Below are 8,010 nucleotides of genomic sequence, written 5' to 3' on the forward strand. Positions count from 1 at the left end.
TCTCCTCCAGCTCAGGAGGTTCTACAGTTGAATCTTTTTTTTTTTTTTCCTGCTGGTATAAGCTGTTTCTCCATTAAGAATGTTGGCTCTTGCGGGACTAATGCCAAAGTTACATCCAAGTCTAGATGTGCCTAAAGGATTCCCCTTTGCACGTTAGGGCTGAGGCACTCTGAATATAAAAAAGATTAAAAGGTGTGCGTTGTCTATTAGGTCAAAAGAAAATTTCAGTCCATCTTTCAGTCTGGAGGAAGGAGCACCTTCTTATGCAGTCCTTTGTATAAACCCTGTGCTTTTACATTTGTGTCTTCACTATAGAGATTTTTTGGCTTGCAGCTACTGAGCTAGGGACCTGCACACTTAAACTGCCATTTCTCACATTTAGGACCTTTTGGGAGCTGGATATTCAGATCTGATCTTTCTCATAGAACTGTGTGTTGAACCCTGCCAAGCCTCCAAGTAGCAATACTCCTCCACAGTCCATATTTTTTGTATGCAAAGCTAGTTAGTTGTTTTAATCCAGCTGTAACTTCACATTTACATATGCTGAATTTCATCTGCTGCTTTGTTGTGACTCCTGACCTGGGGGATGAGGTAGGGGGATAAAAGCTGCTATCAGAGAAAGGCAAATGTTCAAAGTCAGGTCTCACTGCACTATTTCCTTCATGCATTCCTTCATTCCCTCAGCTCCTTCCCATAAGTGTATTTTTTCAGTATTTTTCAAAAAGTGCTTTTCTCTTTGCCTTTTTTACAGACATAGACGTGGCCTCCCCACCGATGGAAATCTTCTCTGCTAATGGGCTGAACAGCCCTTTCAAGGGGAGACGGAGGCCAGCGAGAGTTGGATGGTGTCTCCTGTGGGCCAAGAGCCCCTCCATGGGCAGTCAGCCCTTCGCTGGCCCCAGCAGGTCGGGGTTAGGGCTGCAACAGGAGCTGTGCGGTGCTCACGGTGCCTGCTCTGCTGGCCAGCGGCGTGTGGGCCTGTTTGAGTCCATGAGAGTGTCCCTGAGTGCAGGCGCTTTCCAGGTTTCTTCAGCTGCAAGGAGCTGCGTAGGTTGTGCCCCAGGATCCATGGAGAGACTTTGCACAGCATGGCAGCTGAAGGCAACAGTTGGGCTCTGAAGTCTCTCTGGGTCCTTCGCTGCCTGTGCAGGTCGCTCACCGCCCTGTGGGGAAGGCGCTTGCGTTTGCGATTCATGGAGTGAGGGCAGATCAGGCCCCAAAGCCTGGGCAGGAAAAGGCCAGAGGTGAGAAGGCCAACGGCAAAGGTAGCTGGGGCAGGGTTTCACGGCAGACCTCCTCGGCAAGCTGCAGGCAGCAGGTCAGCCCCGGCTGCTGAAATTTAAGCTGCCTCCTGTATAATTTATCTCGAGGGCTGCTTTGTTTCCTGGAGCGACCCCAAAAATCACCTCTAAGAGCCTGATGTGGCAGGTGGAGAGCTGCAGTTCCCACTGAGGTGCCTCAGGGGAGTGTTGTGCCCTACCATCCCATGGGATACCCTGGCATGGGAAGACAGTTACAGACAGCCCAAACACATATTTATTGGTGTATTTTTTTTTCACGTGTAGCAATGATGGGACTGCACCAGGGATATAGGTTGGGGGAAGATATTCCCTGCCATGGGACAGCGACAGAGGTGGCCTCAGATAATGTCCCTCTGAAGGCATAGGAGGAGATGTCCTGGCATGCAGGATTTGTGTCTTTTTAATAAATACTTGTGATATATTTGTTTTTATGCACATGCCATCGGTTTTCATATTTAATCTCAGTTCAGAATTCTGTGACATTCATAGCAGAAATAATAAAATAGAATAATGAAAGGACAATTATACTGTCATAGCCACTGCCATTATTACCTATTCTTTTCCTGGAGAAACCAATGCTTCAACCTTTTATAGAAAATCTCCTTGTACTCCCAGAGCAGATCACTGGAGCCATTTTCAGGGCATCATATGCCAAAAAAACTCAGGGACAATCTGGAAGGAACAGGTGTACTGGCTGCCGTTGCTGCTTGAAGAGGTAAACACCTAATTTGCTGCTACTGTAAAGAAGGTAAACATGTAGCACACAGAAACTTTCCCTCGGAAAAAGACCCACTGGTGTTGACCCAAATAAATCTCAACAGTCAATCTTTTCTAAAAAAGTTTACTGCCCTCCCGGGAACTGACCCTGATTTTACTTCACTGCTGCTTGTAAAGAGGAACTTTTTTATGAGGCCTCTCTTCAGTTTGCTTGGATAAAGTCCAAAAATGCCATAGGAAGAGAGTGGAGCTGGGGTTCCTGAATCACTGTGAAACACGAGCAGAGCAAGTCTGGGCTTGTTTTATATCTCGTATTTCCAGGTTTCTGCATAAGAAGAAGAAGGTGGGCTTGGTAGTGCTCTCCATTTGCAAATGTTTTGGACATTCTATGCCATGTGAGTGCTTTGGCTTTGCTGCATTGTACCCACTGGCATTTTTGTGCTGGTGGGATGCTTCCACCTAGTGAAGTGAGAGTTTCCACATCATGTTTTCTCAGGAGATGGATTTCAGGCCAACCTGTTCCCAAAATCAGACAAGGTTAAAAAAAAAAAGGTAACTTTTGATGCTAATAATAAAAATAAAATAAAATAAAGTAAAAAGCAAGGATAAAAACTCAATCCTTGCAAAACTCAATCCTTGCAAAAACCTCCCATCTGCGGCCAAACTAAAGAATCTGGGGAAAACTGAACATATTTGGTGGTGACTAAGTCAACGCTGGCAGGTCAGCCCGCATGCATTGGGCATGCTGGTGCCTGGGACAAGAGGAGGCTGCTCCATAAGCAGTCTCAGATGAGGTGGCAAGTGGAGGCCAGGGAGCCACCTGCCCCTTTGCTGTCTGCCCTGCTCCTTCTGGGGATGACAACCCTGTACTGAGATAACAGCAACTAACGTCCCATCAGCAAACACCTTTTTTGCTTTACTTGTTTCGTGTAGTAAACTTGAACATCTTGCTCAGGATAACCCTGTCTCTCTTTTTTCCACGTTGCTTCGTCCTTTAATTCTTTCACAGTATTTTGCTATCAGGCCTAGCCAGCTTCATGCCTTTATGCATAATCTAATTTTCTTCAGGTTATGAATGTTTTACTCTAAATTGAAAATAGAGCCAATAACTCAACCAAAGGGTTGTACTTTTAGTTCTACCTCTGAATATCACAGTTATCAATAAATATGACCTGCACCAGTTGTTGGTTTTTGTCAGATGATTACCTTCTGTGTTTTTTTACTGCCTTTTTCTAAATCTTTGCAGTGTGCCTGCCACAACTTAATCTTTTGGAGGTTTGCATTTAATCTGCAAATTGTACATCTAAAGATGACAGATAAGATTATATTTTTGTGGTAAAGTGAGGTTTACCGAACCCCTTCAGAAATGACAGAAATGTTTTGTGCCCTTTTTCAATCAAGATGGGCTGCAGTCAGCACACAAGCCTTTTGGTACCTTCCATGAGTGCATAACCTCCTCTTCTGTGTATCAGTGCATTTAAAATATATCTCTCTATATATACATATATAGATATATTTTAATAACATCCGCCGTGGAGAACTCTGGTTTCTAGTTCTGGCTACATGATTGTAAGACAACTGCGTCAACACCGGTCTGCAAGACATCTGTGAACAACTGTGTTTTGCACCTACTTTTACAGCCGCTCAGTTTAGGGCTGTATGTTGTCAATATCTCTAACTCTCAGAAGGTTGTTATTTCATATCCACTGAACATTTTTTCACAAAACTGCTGCTTTAGACAAGCAGTTTGTATATGAGGTTTTCTGTGCAGTCCAGGATCCCAAGGAGCGGTTATACTGTCTTGTGTGTGTGGGAGAAAGCACGCTGCAGATGGCAACGTTATTGCTGTGGTCCAGCTATGCACATTTTTGTATTAAGTGTTTTTTTTACTGAAGGATATTTTTTCTTTTAAACAGAATTTGCTCTTTTTTTTTTTTAAGTGTTAGCAGCTCCTTCCAAAATTGCTCAGAGCCTCTGCTTAGTTTCTCTTCTGTTTCCTAAATCATGTACCTCTTTACACATTTACAATTTTTCATATTTTTCAAGTGAGATACTTGAATGCCAAATAACAGTTCACAGAGCCAGGACAGCCCTATGGGAATGCGGAGCAAGTACAAATGTTACCAGGTTTTCCAAGGAACACCTGCCAGAACCCTGCTGATACCTCCAGTACAGAATTTTTTCCTTTGTAGGTGTTGGAATTTTTTTTTTAAATAAATGTGTCTAGCTTGAAGAAGGTCTTTTGTTCCTCTTGTAGTGACCCCAGCTGAACTTCTGGTTTGTTTCCCTTGCTTAAGAGGGGGCTATTAAACACCTCCTCCTTCTTGGGCTTGGAAGCAGAAGTTCCCAGTTGCCCAAATTGCCAATGGTTGCTGTCCTCTAGTTTTGAGTCTGTGGCCCAGCCAGGAAGAGATTTTCTTAATTACCTTCTTACTTATTTTGATTATAAGTCTCTCCAGTGAAGATCAGCTCTTTGCTGAGCAAGGGACCTATACTTTCCTGAATTGTTATTTATCAGTATCTTTATCTGCATAGGAACAGTTACTTTAACTATGATGTCTCTATTATACAATATTCTTCAAATACTTCTATCTTTTCTATAAAATAATTGCACGTTTCTTTGATTTTTTCAATAGCATAGAGCTATGTTCTAACTCTTGTGAAAAATCACCAGCAATGTATTTATGTCTCTGTTCCCAGTTACCTTTTGAAAGCTATCAAAGAACTAACTTCCTAACTATCTGATTTAGTGTGTATAAAGATGAATTTAGTATTGCTGCTGTTTCTTAATAAAAAACCCGTATCTCAAAGTCAAAATTCTTAAGAGAAATCCAGGATTATTATTCCAATGCTGGTGCACCTTTATCATCAAAACCTGCATTTTACTTGAGAAAGAAAGAAGTTATCAACATAGTTTGATATGATCTGCTTTCCATAAGCTTGTTGATTGGCATTACTTCCATTATTTGCCTTAATTCTGTATTGATCAGATCTCTTTTCTGCTGCTCTGTTGAGCTTTGGGACATCTGTCAGAGTGGCAGGCTGGGCCATTTGCACTTTCAGCCATTGATGTAATGTTAATTCTCTTCCAGATATCTGAAACTTAACTATTGCTTTAAGGTTACTGAAAACCAATCTTAAAGGTCCACTGACCTTCTCCACCAGTTCTTAAAATTACTACAAGTTATCTGGACCAGTTCATTTCCATATTTCCACATTTCCATATATTTAACCTTGAGTACCAAGATCTGACTTCTTCTGGGGTACTTCTGCTTCTTTTACTGACCTTTTTATAGTTTTAACTGTTAACTGATACTTATTTATTTTTCTCCTCTTCAGTCTTTTGAATTATTATCCATATTCTTATGGTAATTTTCATCTCCTTTTTAAAGCAAGCTAGTATCTTAACTACGATTTTGCTTAGTGTAGTGGTTGTTCATTATTATATCATATAATATATAGTGTATAATAGTATACTGTATTCAAAAATAATATGATTTATTATGTTCTTTTTCAGCATCTAGGAAAATTTCCTTAGTAATTTCCCAGCTATTACTGATAATTTTCTATTTAAACTAAGAGGTGATTTTGTGCATAACTGTTTTTAGCTTTGTGAACCTGGAGCTTTCATAGTGCCAAGCGTATAATTCTGTTTGCACATAATTACATCTGTTAAATCACCTAAGCAACGGCTAATTTCTATTCTCTGATCAATTTTTTCAGTGCAGAATTCCCTTTGTGCAAATACGACACTTTCTTAGATAGGAAACTGACACATAAAAGGTCTTCAGGACAATCTGGTTTTGGCACCAAGAGACATCCAGCACTTTTCACTTGGGTTGAAGACTGTGTCAGTGCAGCCCTTTGTACAGCTTGGGCAATACTTAAGGAAACATGCACTGTGATTGCACAGGCCATCCATCCTTAACCTCTTTCATTTGGGACTTTTGAAGCATTTGCTTCTGTGTTGTCTATGAAGGGCTAATGCTTTTTCTAACAGAGCACTGTTATGACGTTGTTATGCATTTAAGCCTTCCTAAATTGGATGTTAATCTTGATTTTGAAGTTCTCACTATGAGGATCTTCTTAACAGGTTCCAACAGTATAAACTGGGGTGAGTTTGTGCTGCTATGTGAGTGGTCTCAATTCCTGGTGCCTATGAGCCAGGCTTACACCACTGCTGCACAAGCAATTACTGAATTTATCCTCTTCATATCTCATAGCAATGTAATTAATTTTTTTCTGAACATCTATATTTTGAACTAGACAGTTAGTTTTATTCCTCCTCTTTTTCCTTCTTCTCTTTTTTACAAGCATAACAAACTTTGGTTTAGTCAGCAAGTAACTTAGAAAACTGATCTCTCGCTACTAAGATGGAGAGAGTCTGAACTCTACTGGTTCTTCTTACTGTCCAAGATAGACTAAAACTCAAAAAAATCTAATTTCATTAGATATTCACTATCTGAACTCCTGGATTTTTCAACAAAAGAACAGAAATGTCCTATATATGACAGTCAACACTCTTACATACATTTAATTCATCCTAAAAGTTGCTTAATTCTATGCAATTTTAAAGCAACAACTTTGTGGGAAATGAAGTAATAATGTAAATAAAAGTTGATGGATACACATGAGAAGACTGAAGATGGCACATGCAACGTATTCTAGTAATCACAATTTTTGAATGAGAAATATACAATTATTTTGCACAATTTTTGTGCATAATATATTTCAAGAGTGTTCAGACCTTTGTGTTCTCTGTATCTCAGTAAGTTTTATCAGAAAAGTATGAATCTTTTTAGCTGGAACTTTTCCCAAACTTTATCTTAGACCCCTTAGAAAAAATCCATGGATCCCAGCAGAGCTATGTGAACCACATTTGCTGAAAAATGGATATTTTTCCTAAAAAACTCTGGATTTGTCTAGTCTCCTCCAGGAGCTTGATTTGCAGCTGGACTTTCTAATAAATACAGTTTGTCTCTGTTTGCTGGTGGGACATAGTTTGCCACCTGGGTTTCAGGTATAGATGTGGTCTCTGTTCCAGTTTAACTTTGAAGATATTTTTCAAGTTTTTAAAATGGATCATTAATAACGGAGAAAACCATGATTACTCCCACATAACACTCTCCAATCTTCTTGAGAAGGGGCTGTGACACTAAGGTAAAGCCAGAGCTCTGGCACAACTTCCACATTTAGTTCAATTGCAGTAACTCCATCCAGAGCTGTAGAACATATTAATCACAGTTCATCCTTTTGGTAGAAAGGGCAGAGGGAAAAACAAAGAATATTTCATCAATCATAATGCCAACCGATCATCTGAGTTTAGCTAGAAGCTGAGCGAGGGTGAGAGAGGCTTGAAGCAGGCCGCAGTAGCAAAGCTGTCTGCCACTGGGGCTGCTCGTGGAGCCAAACGCTTGAGTTTCTGCCACTGTGCATTAGAGGATGCAGAAGGATTAATTTCTCCTTGGCAGAGGACTAACCCTGTGCTGCTTCCAAAAGCAGCTGCCAAAGGAAGCCAGGAACCTGCGAGAGGTGCTCAAGTACGTGTCGTGCGAGTAGGTAGATACTGACTTCAAAAAAGAGGCCTTTCAAGAGCCCTTGTGGGATACGCAAGCTCAGAGCTGATGGGGGGCTGTGAGAAGAGAGCAGGGTAATAAGGTGCCACTTGGAGCCACGAACTCTTGAATTTTAATCTGCCAGCTAATACCAACTCTCTCCCAGATCCTAGGTAAGGTGAAATCAGTCCCAGTTGAAGCCACAGGGATATTTCACATTCATTTCAGCAGGGCCAGAATGTCACTTTTCTTGAGAAAAGAGTAATATTGACTCATTGACTATAGTGAGAAGAATGGTCTGAGAATAAACCAGTTATCTTTTTACAGTGATTCAACTGTAAGTTGTTATTACTGTTTGGAACCATATTCTGCAATCTCTTGCATACAAACTTTGAGAAAGAGAGAAAGGGAGGGAGGGAGGGAGGGAGGGAGGGAGG

Source organism: Nothoprocta perdicaria, unplaced genomic scaffold, assembly GCF_003342845.1.
Source record: "Nothoprocta perdicaria isolate Ctin4 unplaced genomic scaffold, notPer1 scaffold_88, whole genome shotgun sequence".
In the NCBI taxonomy this organism is placed as follows: domain Eukaryota; kingdom Metazoa; phylum Chordata; class Aves; order Tinamiformes; family Tinamidae; genus Nothoprocta; species Nothoprocta perdicaria.